Source organism: Bidens hawaiensis, unplaced genomic scaffold (genome assembly GCF_021521415.1).
Source record: "Bidens hawaiensis isolate Kalapana, Puna unplaced genomic scaffold, B.hawaiensis_p1.1 tig00046230_1, whole genome shotgun sequence".
Lineage (NCBI taxonomy): Eukaryota > Viridiplantae > Streptophyta > Magnoliopsida > Asterales > Asteraceae > Bidens > Bidens hawaiensis.
The window spans coordinates 99,291-118,166 of NW_027498256.1; the positions used below are offsets into that span (position 1 = coordinate 99,291).

The 18,876-nt window shown below is 41.5% G+C and overlaps 1 pseudogene across 1 annotated transcript; it reads left to right on the top strand.

Annotated features, from left to right (window-relative positions):
• The first annotated feature begins 315 nt into the window (after positions 1–315).
• Positions 316–7,695, top strand: LOC143596317 (uncharacterized; annotated as a pseudogene). Its single transcript, XR_013146685.1, has 12 exons — positions 316–1,208; positions 2,486–2,966; positions 3,883–3,970; positions 4,055–4,236; positions 4,644–4,781; positions 5,148–5,214; positions 5,353–5,488; positions 5,706–5,820; positions 5,937–6,012; positions 6,103–6,285; positions 7,291–7,451; positions 7,593–7,695. The product of XR_013146685.1 is annotated as an uncharacterized LOC143596317 (transcript).
• Positions 7,696–18,876: the final 11,181 nt, after the last annotated feature.

Consider the following 18,876-nt stretch of genomic DNA (forward strand, 5'->3'; position numbering starts at 1 on the left):
AGATTTTCGATTGTGATTGAGGCAGATTAGGTAGAGTTCCAAGTGTAGAATGTTTGGATCGATCCAATTCCAGGTGAAGTAAGATTTGATTAAGAGTGAAGTCCATGAATAGTTTGCAATTTGGGGTATCTGTAAAAAGTTATCATACAAATAAAGAGTAAAGAGAAGAATAATAATAAAATTAAATATCTTTGAGAGAGTGAAACAAGTGACGGTGGTGTTAGGCGACCGGGGATGAGATGGGGAATTTACAATCATAAATGTTTTTTTAATTTATCTATTTATTATATAACATATAAGTTATGGTGGGAAGGAATGGTTTTGATAGAACAACTCGTAACCGTCATTCCCATACCTCCACCTTCCATCAACAACAACAATAATAATAATAGTTCTTCAACGACGTCGTATTTGTCGCCGTTTGTCACAGCCGTCCGATGGTGCCCTACGGTGCTTACCATGGACCTGCTCTCACACGATCCCACCTCTTCTCACTCGCATCTATTACTTGCTGCTGGTGACCGTCAAGGCCGGATCTGTTTACTGGATCCACGTGCTGCTGCCACGTCATCATCCGGTTCGGTTTTTATGCAAACGGATCCGAATTTGAAATTAGGTATCCAGGATTTGTGTTGGATCCAATCCGGATCCGGTTCGTGGATCATCGCCGCGATATCTGGATCCTCGCTCCTGTCGTTGTTCGAATCCGCCAACGGAAGGTGTTTTTTTAAGTACGACGCGGCGCCGGAGACGTTCTCGTGCATCGTGCGGGATCCGTTCAATTCATGGCGGATATGCGTTGTCGGTCTGCGAGGGTTTCTGTTAGCGGTCCGTGTCCACGGCGAGAGTTCGGAGTCCGACGTCGCGTTGAAGGAGCTGCAAGTGGCTACGGACGCGTCGGAGTTGAGTAAGTTGGAGCGAGATGCGGTTGGGAATGGTTCGGGTGCGGGTGGGAGTAATTCGCCGGCTGCGGCGGTGTTTCCGAATTATGTTGTGAAAGTTGCGTTTTCGCCGCATTGGAAGCATATTTTGTATGTGAGTTTTCCTAGGGAGTTGGTGGTGTTTGATTTGCAGTACCGGACTGCTTTGTTTCGGGCGGGGTTGCCGAGAGGGTGTGGGAAGTTTATGGATGTGTTGCCAGACCCGAGCTTGGAGGTGGTTTATTGTGCTCATTTTGATGGTTGGCTCAGCGCGTGGAGGCGGAAGGAGTAAGTAAACTTGCTGCTTAACTAAAAACTGTATTTTGAATGGTTTAGTTGTGGCAATTTGTTATGCGCATTCTTTAATATTAGATGCTAGTTTTTCTATTGCATTGTGATTTTGATAGGACATAATCTCTTTAATTTTAAAGTTTTAATCATATTCATAGTCGTTTAGATTCGTTGATTTGAGTTAACTTTACGTATAAGGAACCTTGTAAGATATTTGGAGCTAAATGATATGCATATGAATTCGAAGCAATTGATAATATGCAATGAACATACAAATGAATGTATCCCGTAAAATACCACGCATAGCAAGCTATCAGTAGGGTTTGTGGTGGGTAGGAGTGTAGGATTGGGGGGGGGGGGACGTTTTCCCGCTTAGAGCACTCACATTAGAGTCCCTATGAGCTTCCTTATCTATAAAAAATAGCGTAAACATTAAAAAAATCCACTCCATCCCGTTCTTTATACTTATACTTATCCATAAATAACAAATTTTTATAAGGATTATATACATGGATTGAAAAGTGATTTCATATATTTATCAACTCACCATTCCTCTCTTATAATTCTTTTGTGAGTGGAGGAAACAGAAAGAATGGTAAACTTAAAATTGATTACAAGAGTATTATTTAATTGAATAGAGATAAATATAAGGAATGGGACGTGGGGGATTTTTTAAGAGATGAGCAAAATTTAGGGATAAAGGGGATTTTTAGTTTAACTATAGGGATAAAGAATGGGATGCGAATGCTCTAAGATCTCCGACTTTAGAAACCTTTTCTTGACATGTATAGGATCCGAACAACATAAAGTGTGATGCTGGGAATCAAAACAACAATAAAACAAAAGGTGCTAAAGAAAATAGTAATGAGCTACTGACAAAGCAAAATGGTGAGAAGACTATAGTAGTAATGTTAGGGTGCAATGCATTCTATAGTAGTATTATAGTATACAGTTACACTTTTGCATGTTGGATTGAAGGTGATATAAACTAGGATGTATTAGCTGCCCTTGCACTGTTTCTAATCTTCCTGCACTTTTCTTAAGTTTGATTATTGGTAATCTCTAAATAATTTCCCAATGAATATGACTCATGTTTAATTAACATTACCGTTAAGATATCCTTGCTTCTTGTATATTGGAGCTATGGGCTTTGACCTTGATGCAACTACCTTTATATTGCATATGGATTATTTGCATGCCCGTTGGAATAATCTTCATTCATGTATGCCTGATATGTGTATATATACTGTATATCTAAATGTGTATCATCACAGAGGAGAGCAGGCACATGTAATGTGCATGATGGAAGAATTAATGCCCGCACTCGGGACACCTGTCCCTTCTCCGTCGGTCCTTGCAGTTGTCATTTCTCGGTCAGATTCCACGCTTCAAAATATTCAGAAGACTCTTTCTGATGGTCATAACACAGCAACTGATGTGGATTTTGACAATCCTTTTGATTTTTGTGATGAATCACAAGTCATTTCTAAAACACATTTGCTATCAATTACTGATGATGGAAAAATATGGAATTGGCTTCTGACTGCTGAAGGCCCAACAGAGAATCAGAAAGATGCATCAGATGTTGGAGTTGTTGCGGAAATCAGCAGAGATTCAGGTTTAGATGGAAATGGTGATGCAGTTGGTTCTTCCTTTGATTCTGTGAAGGATGTGATTAAACAAACGGATAAGGAGAATATCAGAAAGGGTCGTTCATCAGCCTCCAAAAAGAGCCAGGATGATCTGGCACTAAAGGTTGAAACTTAAAACATTTCCAAGAGTCATATTGCGCGTTTTATACTACCTTTAGTACAAAAGTCCGAAGTAGGCGTTATAAGCTGGTCTGGTTGGGTGGCTTCGGGCTACAGGTCAGAACGGGTTCTAAGAAATTCAAAACAAGCGGTTTTCAAACATGAAAACAAAACTGCACCATCATTCACCATCATTATTTGAGTTCAGGTCAAAACGGGTTCTAAGAAAAATGAATTTGGGTCAGTACAGGTCGTTTTGAGAATGCATCAATTTTGTTGAGGTCAAAACAGGTTTGGCCAAATTGGAATCCGGTTAAAGTGAGTCGTTTAGAAAAATTGCCCATCCACTGGTTAAAATGAGTCAGTTTTGAAAAAAAAAGGACCCCCTCCCCCAGGCCCCAACTCACCACACCCCATCCCCAGGTTAAAATGAGTTTTAGAAGAAACTACCCACCCCCACCCAACTGTCACCCCCGCTCAACTCTCACCCACCATGTTAAAAGTTGTTTTAGAAAAAAAAAAGAATGCCCGTTTTGACCCTTTGACTAGTTTAAGGCAACCCAATTTGACCCGTTCACTAATTTAAGGTAACCCAAATGAACCCATATACAATAGTTTTGCCCAAATTAACCTATTATTTGAACAGTGGGTCGTGATTGCCACCTACAGTCAAAATCTCTTCGTTCTGTTTTGCATATCTATAGCTACATGGTGGTGGTGTATAAATGTTTCTATGTGTATGCAGTTAGCACTAAAAACTGGCATGGTAATATGAAAGGAGATCATACATTCCAATTCGAAGCTAATTTTGATCAAAAACACTTTTTGATAATTGAGCTTTTTTTGAAACTTTGATAACAGTCGCATCCAATTTTGATTATTGAGCGTTACCAGAAACCTTGATAAAATTTTTCATGCAGATCAGTCTGGTTGGTCAGCTGCATCTTCTTTCTTCAGCAGTGACTATGTTAGCTGTACCGTCTCCTTCGTTAACGGCTACTTTGGCACGTGAGTTTTGTTTTCTTTGACTTTGTCTATATTTCTTTTAAAAAAATGTTGGATTTATCAGTTACTAAGATATAACATGTGAAGGAGGGGGAAACCATCCTGCTGCAGCGGTCCCACTTGTTGCTTTAGGAACTCAAAGTGGTTAGGTTGAAGTTATTGATGTCTCTGCAAATGCTGTTGCTGCAAGTTTTTCAATTCATGATAGTGTTGTAAGAGGTTTAAGGTGGCTTGGAAATTCGAGACTAGTCTCATTCTCATACAATCAGGTATCAAGCAACAAAAATAGATTTAAAATTTGAGTAAATTTATGTTGATCATTTCTTTAGACTAGCTTATTAACTTTTGTATATATTTGTTGTCAGTAATCTGGTTTCTTTGTTCATTAAATCCTTTTTCAGTTTTATGTATGCCTAAAGCTAACAACACTAGCCACATATAGGCCTGCAAACGAACCGAACGTTCAGTGAACAGTTTGGCAGGAAGTTCATTTATTTAATAAACAAATGAATATGAGTAAACTGTCCTTAATTTTTGTACTATCTTATCAAGTTTTGTATATAATTGTTTACAGTATTCTGAGCTCTTTGCTGATAAAGTATCTTCTTTTTTTTTTCACTTATATGTATGCCTAAACCTAACTACACCACATACTATTATTACTTTGTGAATTCAGGGAAATGAGAAGACTGGTGGTGGATACACAAATAGGCTTGTTGTAACCAACCTTCGAACAGGCCTTAATAGAACATTTAGGGTTTTACAAAAGCCAGAGCGTGCGCCTATGAGCTCTGCGAGCTTCATCTTCCGGAAGGTTATTAAAACTAAACTAATATGTTACTTTTTTTTATTGTGAATTGTTTTATATGCCTCATGTTATCCACGAACTTCACTTTTTTTACTACATGATAATCATCAATCTTTTGGGACTGTCAAAACATTTATATAATTTATGTACTAAGTTCACATTAGACATTAGGTGCAGAACATTTCAATTGAAAATACTTGAAATATTAGCAAATATTCTGATATCTGCTTCTATACTAACTACTAAGATGACCTGTTGTTACTTTCATTGCTAAAACTGATCTAAAAAGTGGTTTTTACTTTTTATAGTTAATACTTACTAACTGTCTTCTTGTGGAAAATTATACTGATATGTTTTTGGTGCATTTTGTAGGTATCTTTTAATATTGTTTCGTGATGCACCTGTAGAGGTCTGGGCGATGACAAAGACTCCAATTATGGTAAACTACATGACTTGTTTCTTTCTTAATCATGCTATATAACTTTTTTTAGCAAGTACATTCTCATATACCAACACATGCACACACACCTATATATGTATGTATGTAGTAATATTCATAATGTTTTCTTTTGTGCAGCTTAGGTCTTTAGCTCTTCCATTTACAGTATTGGAGTGGACTCTGCCTACTGTTCCACGACCAACACATAGTGGAGCATCTAAGAAATCGGATGCGCCTTTGCCACCTGTAGGGCCGGTATCGCAAACAGATTCTAGTGAGTTAAAACTTATAAATGAATATTCATTTTCGTTATCATTAAAATACATCATACTTTTTAGTCCCTAAAACATAGAATCTCATCAAAATGTTAATATTATATCATATGAACTGCCAAACTATAAGGCCCTTTTAACTTTTAACTAGGAAGAATTTACAATTCTTTTTAATTGCATTCCTATAGTTTAAATACTCATAAAAAATTTTTAATGCAGAAGCATCAAGTCCGGATGGAAATCAAGAAGAATTTTCAGAGAGTTTTGCATTTGCTTTGGTTAATGGCGCTCTCGGGGTGTTTGAAGTTCAAGGCCGTAGGATACGAGACTTCAAGTACTATTCTTTTTCTCTTTTCACCATTTCATTTGTACTTTATTCTAGCTTGTCTACATTAAGTGTTATGAACCGAGATTCTATATTTTAACGATATTTATTCTATTACTGTGTAGGCCAAAGTGGCCTTCCACTTCACATATGTCTACTGATGGACTAGTTAGAGCTATGGCCTATCGTTTGCCTCATGTGGTTGGTACATACATTTTCTATGTTTATTCAAGTTGTGATTAGGGTTTGCATCTCATGAACTCTTAAGACTGTGATTGATTTATGTGCCAGGTGATGGGTGACCGGTCAGGAAACATCCGGTGGTGGGATGTTACAACTGGACAATCTTCCTCTTTCAACACTCACAGAGAAGGCATAAGGAGAATCTAGTTCTCGCCTGTTGTTCCTGGTGACCGTAGCCGTGGACGTATTGCTGTATTATTTAATGATAATACATTTGCTGTGTTTGATCTTGTAAGTCACACATGTGCCGTCCCTTGCTTCTTTTCTTTCTTGATATTATAATATATACATAGACCATCTATTGATCAAAACAATTTTTAAGCGCACTCAAGTATCAATTTTTACAATATTCTAGGGGTATTCTTGCCATTTTTGCGTAGTTATCAAAGGCGCTAGCCGGACTCAAGGCGCATAAGCCTCGCCTGGGCCCTAGGCGCGAGGCGCAAAAAAAAGCGAGGCCCTGAAACAAAAAAAGCGTACTTAAATGAAAAATAATATATTGTATGCATTGAAAAAAATTATAAATATATCTTGTAAGTATATAAAATTAATATTAATATCGTTAGATATTAAAATCATCTACCTAGTTTCAAAATAAAATTAAATCTTTTAAGATAAACTGTGTAAAAAGATATAGTACATATAATTGTGTACTTGCAATAATAGTTATAAAAATATTTTGAAAGAAAGACGAATTTTTTTAACTACTGAAACAGTCTTTTCTGCAGCTTTTCTGTAATACATATTTCGTTCTCATTTTCTTTCTCTTCTCTTCAACTTCCGATCTCCGGTGACGCAATCACAGATCTGTCCCAGACGAAATTTGGCAGTAATATGTAAAACTTCGCCTGAAACTAGCAGAAATCTGGCCAGAAAAGTCACCGGAAAGTCATTTTTGGCCGGTAAACTTACCATAAGAGCGCCTTTGACGGTGCAAGGCGGTATGGTTGCGCCTTGCCGCGCGCCTAGGCGCACCAGGCGAGCTCTTTTAATAATTATGCATTTTTGACAATTTTTTTGCAAATTTTTTTTTCTGAAATCAGCAATTTTGCATAAAAGAAACCAAATTTATACGTGGGTGACCTCTAAAGTAGAATTAGTATTTGGGTGATCATATTGAATACTCGTGTAGCCTATTTACACATTAACAGAGTTAAAGGGGATAACTAGAGAAATTAAATATAAACTTGAAAAATAAAATTAAATCGTAAAGTTGGGTTTTATTTTCTTTTGCAGGATTCACCTGATCCGTTAGCCAACTCTCTTCTACAGCCTCAATTCCCTGGGACACTAGTGCTGGAACTTGATTGGTTGCCTGTGCGAAGTGATAAAAATGATCCGTTGGTTTTGTGTATTTCTGGTGCAGACAGTAGCTTTCGGCTCGTTGAGGTTAACGTGTACGTGTAACAACTTTACTCAGTTCTTGTCACAAAGGATTAAAAAAACTTGCAGTGATAATAAGTATCTATTAATTGATTGTTGAGTTTCACAGTTTTTTATTATTTATGCTCGTTAAAGTTTCCACTATTTCTATGCAGTGAGAGAAGAGTTGGTTACGGGGCCCAGTCTGGATCGATAAAGGAGAGGTTTCGACCAATGCCTTTATGTTCTCCCGTATTACTTCCTACACCTCACGCATTGGTAATTCTTTCTTCAATCTTTACTTCAAACGAACTTATATTTTTAACATTTCACTTTGTTTTAAGATAAAGCATATTTGTAGTTGTTAAACCATGGATGGTATATCACAAAAAGACTTATAAGAGTCAAAATATTTTGCAAAATGTTATTAACGTGTAATTACTTTGGACTTTGTGTTTGTAAAACTTGATCTCTTATAAACCTAGTAAAGACAAAATTGATTGGTTAATTCTGAAGAATATTTCACATATTGTTCTATAGGTGTAAGAGCATAATAGTCATTTTGTAAGATGGCATTGGTTTTAACACTAAAAACTAACTGGGATTAACGCTGGGGACTAAATCTGTAACCCTCTGATAGGGTTTGATATGCTATAGATTGAATGTAGAGAAGATATTAGGGATAAAAAAGAAGAATGATTGTATTAATGAAAATGTAAAGAAAGATTACAAGAGATTCCCGGGCCTAGCCCTCTCGCTGCATACGCAGGAGCCATGGTACTACTGTCACACCCGGCCCTGAGCAGCGGAAACAGCCGGGCGCGCGCGAGTGGGGATTGATAATTAAGCACGGGCCATTGCAAACATTCAAAGATTTTCATTGCGCATGAAATGTTTGATACAAATACATTACATTGTTTAAAAATTACATAAAAACATCCAAGTATAAAAACTGTTGAAGATTTCCATGCCATATCCCCTTGCGCGGCGGGAACAACCACGCGCATCGAAGGGATAGAACTAAAATCTTCCAAAAAGCTAGTTTTAGATGTTCAGCGTGAGGTGCTCTAAGTGTGACTCCATGCGCTACCTAAATATCTCCTGAAAGACACGTAAAAACATTTGAATCAGTATAAACTGAGTGAGTTCACAAGTTTTAGTAACTTGATAAATCGTATTGCATCATAATCTTGATACAAATCATTCTGAAACATAATTCTGATAGCATCATTAAAACACATGCTTGGTAAAACATGGTTCTATCAACATATTCTGATAAAATCGTTCCGCGGGTTACGCGCGAACATTTCTGGGAACTGTGCTCGTCTATGCAAAGTGGCGCTGCCACTACGAGCTAATCAATAATTCCGTCCCGCGAGTTACGCGCGGACGTTGTGCCGGAAAACAAGGCGCTCGTCCATGCAAAGAGGCGCGACCCCTACGAGCGGGCTCAAACCCATAGTACTGCCCCATGACCATACTAGGCACTCGTCCATGCAAAGAGGTGCGACCCCTACGAGTGGGTGGATCAAACCAGCAGTCCCTACCCTTAGAGTTCCAATGGTAAAGTGATCACTTACTCGAGTTATAGCGCACACACATCGAAAACCTTAGATAACCGTTCGCATTGCTCATCATGAAATATAATTTAAACACATAATCGCTTGTATAGCTTGTAAGTATACCATGATAAAACATTATTTAAGTACGTGTCCCTCGCCCCGAAAACAGTTTAAAAACAGTGAAAACAGCGAGAATAGGGGCTGTGAGATTCACCTGTGGTTCTTGTTAAGGGTTTAATCGAGATTCGGGTTTTCTTGGTGTTGGCCTCGGAATCGAAGGTCTAGAATACGATTAAATAACAAGTATATATATTAAGATCAAGAATTAGGAGAATATAAGGGTTGGAAAGCAGATCTCAAGGTTATATTCTAGGCTTACCTGGTAACAGGATCGGAAACGAAAACAACGGATGCTTGGGAGATGATTAGTGCAAGTTGCAGTTCTTAAGAGAGAAGTTTGAAGTGTGTTTTGGTGATGATAATTTAGGTTACATATTTATAGGCAAACTCAAGGGAACACAATCCCTTGCTCTAGGGGATTGTAATCTTTTCATATCTAGGGGTAATGATGATAAAGTGTGGAAATTATTATTATTTATTTAAAAGTGGAGTAATGGATAAAAGATTTTGATTTGGTCAGGACATGCAGGTCTGTGGTTGGTGGGAGTAGGGTGGCTGACAGTTGACTTTTCATGTTACAGTGTGCTTTTTCAGGTACTTTGTCAGTGTACAGTAAAAAGTGGAAAATCTCTGAAACACGCTACCGTTTCTTTTTGGGCGGGAGTAATCTCCTTACAACTGGAGAATAGACTAAGTGTTCTGCGCGTATTACTTTGTGCGCATAGCTTTCTGCGTGAAGGACATTTCTTTGCTGCGGGTAGGTGCGTGACCTTCTCGCAGTCAGGGACATTGAGTTTCATTTGTAGATTCTCCAGGTGGTCTTGGTATTTCAACATAGTGATCAGTTATGTTGAAGTCAATTCCATCTTGGAGCTTCAGACAAACTAGCTCTCAATGTTCCCGCCATGCGGGGAGGTTAGTTCCCTTCCGCACGCGCATAAACGATTTAGGGTGCACCCGCCTTAGCATCATGCGTGACGGTCAACCCATTAGACATCATAACGTTAAGGTACATGAAAACATAAAGCCAAAACATTCGCGCATGGCGCATATAACATATGCTCACGCTGGTTCTTAACATGGCGCGCTCGCGCAGGGCGCACATAACAAATGCACGCGCTGACTATCATGGCGCGCTCGCGCAGGGCGCACATAACAAATGCACGCGCTGACTAACATGGCGCGCTCGCGCAGGGCGCACATAACAAATGCACGCGCTGACTAACATGGCGCGCTCGATATTTACAATCACCTAATTATTAGGTTGATTACTTAGTTTATAGGATTGAGAAATTTACCGGGTGTCACATTCTCCCCCTGTTAAGCGAATTTCGTCCCGAAATTTAGGAGACGCTGCTGGCAGAAGCCATGTTCTGAAAGAGGTGTGGGTATTTCTGGCGCATTTGATCTTCTCTTTCCCAAGTGAATTCAGGCCCACGCTTTGAGTTCCATTGAACCTTTACTAACTTGATTCGACTTCTGCGCAACTTTTGTTCTTTCCAATCGGTTACGGCTATAGGCTCTTCTACGAAGTGCAGTTGTTTGTCGATGTGAATCTCTTCCAACGGTAAAATCAACGTTTCATCAGATAAACACTTTTTGAGGTTGGACACATGAAACGTATCATGAACTCCACTGAGTTCGGCGGGTAAACGGAGTTTATAAGCAACCGGACCGATCCTTTCCAGGATCTCAAATGGTCCAATGTAGCGCGGATTCAACTTTCCTCGCTTGCCGAAACGGGGGACTCCTTTCCATGGAGAGACTTTCAAAAGTACTTTATCCCCTACTCGAAATTCCAGTGGTTTCCTTCGCACATCTGCGTAGCTCTTCTGTCTATCGCGCGCTGTCTTAAGGCGATCCCTTATCTGAAAAATCTTGTCTGTTGTTTCTTGGATCAATTCTGGACCAGTCATTTGCTTGTCACCCACCTCAGCCCAGCACAGTGGGGATCTACACTTGCGCCCGTACAAAGCTTCGAACGGCGCAGCCTTGATACTTGTGTGATAGCTGTTGTTGTAAGAAAATTCAACCAATGGGAGATGAGTATCCCAGCTACCACCGAAATCGATTGCGCACGCGCGCAGCATATCTTCCAATGTCTGGATTGTTCGCTCGCTTTGCCCATCCGTTTGAGGATGATAAGCTGTACTCATATCAAGGCGAGTACCTAGAGCTCCTTGTAACGATCTCCAAAATCTTGAGGTGAACCGACTATCTCTATCAGAAATGATGGACACTGGGACTCCATGTTTTGAAACTACTTCTCGAATATACAATCGGGCTAACTTTTCCATCTTATCGGTTTCCTTGATCGGCAGGAAATGCGCTGACTTAGTTAGCCGATCTATAATAACCCAGATCGTATCATAACCCCCAGGTGTCCTTGGCAGTTTGGTGATGAAGTCCATAGAGATTTGTTCCCACTTCCACATGGGAATTTCTGGCTGCTGAAGTAACCCCGACGGCTTCTGATATTCAGCCTTTACTTTTGAAAACGTTAGGCACTTACTGACATACGTCGCGATGGCGCCTTTAAGATTGGGCCACCAATACAGCGCTTTAACATCTTGGTACATCTTGTCTGCGCCAGGATGTACGGAATACCGCGTCTTGTGAGCCTCGTTTAATACTCGCTCACGCAATCCTCCCTTGAGAGGGACCCATATGCGGTTAGCGAAATATAGATTGCCGTTCTTAAGTTCCAAATTCTTAATCATACCCCCAAGGGATTCGTTTTTAGCAAACTCTGGTTTCAAAGCTTCTTGCTGAGCGTCTCGGATGCTGGTAAAGAGATCTGCGCGAATGGTCAGCCTTTGAGCCTTGACTCGTAGTGTTTTTATTCGCTCCTTCCTACTTAGCGCGTCTGCTACCACATTCGCCTTTCCAGGGTGATACTTTATTTCACAATCATAATCGTTCAACAATTCAACCCATCTTCGTTGCCTCATGTTTAAATCCTTTTGATCAAATATATGTTGAAGGCTCTTGTGATCCGTAAAGATTACACACTTTGTACCATAGAGGTAATGGCGCCAAATCTTTAGCGCGAAGACAACCGCTCCAAGTTCCAGATCATGCGTTGCGTAGTTCTTCTCATTGGTCTTGAGTTGGCGCGAGGCATACGCTATGACTTTGTCTCGCTGCATAAGGACACATCCGAGTCCCTGATGTGAAGCGTCACAGTAAACGACGATGTCGTCCGTCCCCTCGGGCAGAGACAAAATTGGCGCACTACATAACTTCTGTTTCAACATTTGAAACGCTGCTTCCTGATTTTCGCCCCAAACAAACTTCTTGTCTTTCTGAGTTAGCGCGGTCAGAGGTAGAGCTATCTTGGAGAAGTTTTCAATGAAGCGTCGATAGTAGCCAGCTAGTCCTAGGAATTGCCTCACCTCAGTTGGGGTTTTTGGCGCTTCCCAGTTTTCGATGGCCTTGACTTTGGAAGGATCAACGTGTATTCCTTTCTCGTTTACAACGTGACCGAGAAAGTGAACTTCTCTAAGCCAAAACTCGCACTTGGAAAACTTCGCATACAACTTTTCTTTCCTCAACAATTCCAAAATCAATCTCAGGTGTTGCTGATGCTCGGCCTTGGTCCGAGAATAAATCAGAATATCATCTATAAATACAATCACAAACTTGTCCAAGTATGGTTTGCACACGCGGTTCATCAGATCCATGAATACAGCCGGCGCATTAGTTAGCCCGAAAGGCATCACTAAGAACTCATAATGGCCGTATCTAGTTCGGAAGGCTGTTTTCGACACATCTTCCTCATGGACCCTAAGTTGGTGGTATCCGGACCGTAGATCTATCTTCGAATAATAACTGGATCCTTGCAACTGGTCAAATAAGTCGTCAATCCTCGGTAAGGGGTACCGATTCTTGACTGTCAGCTTGTTCAGCTCCCTATAGTCAATACACATCCGGAACGAACCATCCTTCTTCTTAACAAACAGTATTGGAGCTCCCCAAGGTGAAAAGCTTGGGCGTATGAAACCCTTATCCAATAGTTCCTGTAACTGATTGGATAGCTCTTGCATCTCAGATGGAGCTAGTCGATAAGGTGCTCGAGCTACTGGCGCAGCTCCTGGGACCAAATCAATACGAAACTCGACTTGTCGCGGCGGCGGTAATCCGGGCAAATCTTCAGGAAAAACTCCTGGAAATTCGCGCACTACTGGTAAGTCTTCAATTCTTCGCTCATCTCCTTTCTTCTCCACGACATGCGCCAGGAAGACGTAGCACCCTTTCCTTAGGCACTTGCGCGCCTTTAGGCACGAAATTAGTTTCGTCGCAACTCCCCTTCTTTCCCCTTGAATCACCAAGGTTTCTTCGTTCAACAGTGGGACCCGAACCTGTTTCTCATGGCAAATAATTTCCGCGTGGTTCTCGACTAACCAATCCATACCTATCACAATGTCAAAACTTCCCAAGTCTATTGGCAACAAGTTAATATTGAACCCGTGACCTCCCATGACTATTACACATTGTTCAGTTCTTTCGTTTACGCATAACTGCCTACTATTGGCTAGTTCTATAGTATAAGGTGTGTCTAGCCTACTGGTTGCTAGGCCTAGGGAGTCTTTAAACTCAACGGATATAAAACTTAGGTCAGCGCCAGTATCAAATAAGACAGATGCAAAATGTCCGTTAAGCAAAAACGTACCGGTTACCACATTCGGCTCTTCTTTAGCTTCGCCTGCGCCGATCACAAAAGCTCTTCCGCGAGCTTGGTTTCCCTTTTGCGGGCAATCCCGACTAAAATGCCCTGGCTTCCCGCATGCGTAGCAGTTGTCGCTCGCTCCAGCTTCTCTGACACGGCAATTCATCGTCTTGTGCCCTGGTCTGCCACATTTGGCACATTCGATTCTTGCGTATTCACCCTCGTGGTGATACTTGCATTTGTTGCACCATGGGCGAGGCCCGCTGTATCCTCTCCTTGATGGCTCCGCGGCTTGGATCGCGTAAGCCCTCAAGCTCTCCTGCTTCTTGAACGGTGGCTGCTTGGAGTCGGACCCTCGGTGGTGAGAGTTCCACTTCCTCTTGGGATCAGAGGTTCGCTGCTCGATTCCGCGCGTAGTTAACATACCCGCACGGACCGTATCCCTTGTAAGGGTGATGGCCCGCGCTACCGCCTCATCAAAGGTTGGAGGCGCTGCGGCGTTGAGCGGAACCCTAACAACAGGAGGTAGCCCAAAGATATACCTCTCGATCTTCTTTTCCTCCGTGTTTGCCATGTCTGGCACCAACTGGCAAAGCTCGTTGAACCGGTTGTTGTAGGCGTCGATATCCGTTCCTACCATGGTGTGGTTCCAGAATTCCTGTTGTAGGTTCTGAATTTCTGCGCGAGAGCAGAACTTTCTCATCAACACTTCCTTCAGTTCCTCCCAGGTCTTGTGAAGAGCAACTTCTCGCCCCAAGGTTTTCACTTGAAGCTTCCACCAAGACGAAGCTGCTTCTTGGAACATGCAGGTCGCGTAAAGGACCTTCTGGTTCTCACTACATCCGCTAATGGAGAGAACTGTCTCCATCTTGTCAATCCAGTTGTAGAGCCCAATGGCCCCTTCGATTCCCTTGAATGGCCAAGGCTTACAGGCCATGAATGTCTTGTAGGAGCATCCTTTGTCCAAGGCTCCTGATTCGGGTTCTGGGGTCTCATTCTGACGACCCTGACTTGATTCGGCCTTGCTGGCCTCATGTGTTGCGATTGCTTGCGCGATTATTTCCGCGAGTTCTTCGGGTGTCATGGTAATTCCCTTGGCTTTAGTTGGAGGCATTCTCGCTTTAAAAGAGTGAAAACATATCAATCTTAGCGCACGTATTCTGAGCACATAATGTTATCATTTACTAGACACCGTGTGACCCGTGTTCCTAAGTGTGTGTATAGTTTCTTTTGAAAATATTTTCTTTGAAAAATATTTCATGCGATTTCCCCCAACGGTTATAGTCTAGGTTAAAACTTCTTTTCCTAGTTCGCTATAACCAGCGCTCTGATACCAATCTGTCACACCCGGCCCTGAGCGGCGGAAACAGCCGGGCGCGCGCGAGTGGGGATTGATAATTAAGCACGGGCCATTGCAAACATTCAAAGATTTTCATTGCGCATGAAATGTTTGATACAAATACATTACATTGTTTAAAAATTACATAAAAACATCCAAGTATAAAAACTGTTGAAGATTTCCATGCCATATCCCCTTGCGCGGCGGGAACAACCACGCGCATCGAAGGGATAGAACTAAAATCTTCCAAAAAGCTAGTTTTAGATGTTCAGCGTGAGGTGCTCTAAGTGTGACTCCATGCGCTACCTAAATATCTCCTGAAAGACACGTAAAAACATTTGAATCAGTATAAACTGAGTGAGTTCACAAGTTTTAGTAACTTGATAAATCGTATTGCATCATAATCTTGATACAAATCATTCTGAAACATAATTCTGATAGCATCATTAAAACACATGCTTGGTAAAACATGGTTCTATCAACATATTCTGATAAAATCGTTCCGCGGGTTACGCGCGAACATTTCTGGGAACTGTGCTCGTCTATGCAAAGTGGCGCTGCCACTACGAGCTAATCAATAATTCCGTCCCGCGAGTTACGCGCGGACGTTGTGCCGGAAAACAAGGCGCTCGTCCATGCAAAGAGGCGCGACCCCTACGAGCGGGCTCAAACCCATAGTACTGCCCCATGACCATACTAGGCACTCGTCCATGCAAAGAGGTGCGACCCCTACGAGTGGGTGGATCAAACCAGCAGTCCCTACCCTTAGAGTTCCAATGGTAAAGTGATCACTTACTCGAGTTCTAGCGCACACACATCGAAAACCTTAGATAACCGTTCGCATTGCTCATCATGAAATATAATTTAAACACATAATCGCTTGTATAGCTTGTAAGTATACCATGATAAAACATTATTTAAGTACGTGTCCCTCGCCCCGAAAACAGTTTAAAAACAGTGAAAACAGCGAGAATAGGGGCTGTGAGACTCACCTGTGGTTCTTGTTAAGGGTTTAATCGAGATTCGGGTTTTCTTGGTGTTGGCCTCGGAATCGAAGGTCTAGAATACGATTAAATAACAAGTATATATATTAAGATCAAGAATTAGGAGAATATAAGGGTTGGAAAGCAGATCTCAAGGTTATATTCTAGGCTTACCTGGTAACAGGATCGGAAACGAAAACAACGGATGCTTGGGAGATGATTAGTGCAAGTTGCAGTTCTTAAGAGAGAAGTTTGAAGTGTGTTTTGGTGATGATAATTTAGGTTACATATTTATAGGCAAACTCAAGGGAACACAATCCATTGCTCTAGGGGATTGTAATCTTTTCATATCTAGGGGTAATGATGATAAAGTGTGGAAATTATTATTATTTATTTAAAAGTGGAGTAGTGGATAAAAGATTTTGATTTGGTCAGGACATGCAGGTCTGTGGTTGGTGGGAGTAGGGTGGCTGACAGTTGACTTTTCATGTTACAGTGTGCTTTTTCAGGTACTTTGTCAGTGTACAGTAAAAAGTGGAAAATCTCTGAAACACGCTACCGTTTCTTTTTGGGCGGGAGTAATCTCCTTACAACTGGAGAATAGACTAAGTGTTCTGCGCGTATTACTTTGTGCGCATAGCTTTCTGCGTGAAGGACATTTCTTTGCTGCGGGTAGGTGCGTGACCTTCTCGCAGTCAGGGACATTGAGTTTCATTTGTAGATTCTCCAGGTGGTCTTGGTATTTCAACATAGTGATCAGTTATGTTGAAGTCAATTCCATCTTGGAGCTTCAGACAAACTAGCTCTCAATGTTCCCGCCATGCGGGGAGGTTAGTTCCCTTCCGCACGCGCATAAACGATTAGGGTGCACCCGCCTTAGCATCATGCGTGACGGTCAACCCATTAGACATCATAACGTTAAGGTACATGAAAACATAAAGCCAAAACATTCGCGCATGGCGCATATAACATATGCTCACGCTGGTTCTTAACATGGCGCGCTCGCGCAGGGCGCACATAACAAATGCACGCGCTGACTATCATGGCGCGCTCGCGCAGGGCGCACATAACAAATGCACGCGCTGACTAACATGGCGCGCTCGCGCAGGGCGCACATAACAAATGCACGCGCTGACTAACATGGCGCGCTCGATATTTACAATCACCTAATTATTAGGTTGATTACTTAGTTTATAGGATTGAGAAATTTACCGGGTGTCACAACTACCATCTTAAACCTAAATCTACTCTCCCTCCCTATTAGCTAATAATACCTATTTATAGAATTATAACTTGCAGTTGACCCCCTCCCAAAATAGACAATGATCATGATTCCTATCATTACTCCCCCCTTCGAAACAGTCTTGTCCTCAAGACTGGGAACAAACAACTGTAGGTTCCCGTACGGATCTTACACGGGATATCGCTATCTACGTAGGTGCGGAATCCCTGCGTAGGTAGTTACGAGCGTAGAATACGTAAAACAATCACACGCGATACAAACGAACACGTTATATATTATAACTTGAAACACGTCTATTACAGACTCTCGGCACGTTCACTGAACTCAACTACTGATTCCTCTCTCGTTCTCCTAAACAATTCGTCGGCTACAGGATATATAGACACGACAACTTCGCCCGATATGTTCAGGCGAAGTTGTCCATAACTTCGCTCGTTCAACAAGTTCGCCTAGGCGAACTTGTCGACAACTTCGCTTGTTCAACAAGTTCGCCTAAGCGAACTTGTTGACAACTTCGCTTACATACATAAACATAAACTTAAACATAATTACATTACAGACTCGATTACAAACGCTAGACTATGAACTACTGACATTTATGTACCAACAGACTCCCCCTTGGCAGTAGCTTCATATCTTGATCTTCAAAGCTTGTGTCTTGTAATCTCTCGTCTTCTCTCTTCATCTCTTCAAGCATGCACTCCCTGTCTAACACATACAGAAACCAACTTCTGGTACTTCTTAGCTTCCTCTTTCCAAGCAGGAATGTAGAAAATCTTCTTAGCATGTAGTACCTGCAAGTCAGCTTGAGACAGATTGACTAAGTGCATAGGATCATACACTTTCATGATCTCTTGCTCATCTTCATCCTCCATGACCGCTTCAGCAGTTTCACAATCCACGTACCACCACTTCAAGTCTTTCAAGACGTTCTTGGGCATCACCTTCATCGGCACTTCTTTTAAATGACGGACTGGTTTATACTTCATAACCATCCATGGTTTGCCGTCTGCCCTCATCCCTCTATCTTTGTCTTCTACTAACTTCCCTTTCTGAGGCTTCAGAAGTTCAAACTTTTTATCTTTAATGGCCTCCTTCCAAACAATTTTCCCAATTACTCTCGCCATGTTATCATCACTTCTGTTTATCAGCCCCAGTCTTGCTAAGTCTTTCACCTCACACTCCGGTAAGGTATTCAGGGATCTTAACATCTTCTTGAAGTACTGAATGCCGTCGTAACGTTTGATCACAAATAGTTTCAACTCTTCATCGTACAACCAGCATATGATTCCCTTCTTTGATTCTGCATATCCCTTTATATTATACGACTTTTTGAACATCGTCGGTACTGCTGGCTTCTTCGTCTTTACAAACCACTGAGCGCAGCCTTCCTTCCAGTTTGGCTGATCTTCCCACTCAGTGTTGTCAACCGCAGCATCTTCACATATAGTCGACTGTTCAACCACAGGGATCTCATGCTCTACATTTTCTTCAACAATCTCTCCTTCTTCTATCACATTCTCAACCACAATTTCTGCACCAAT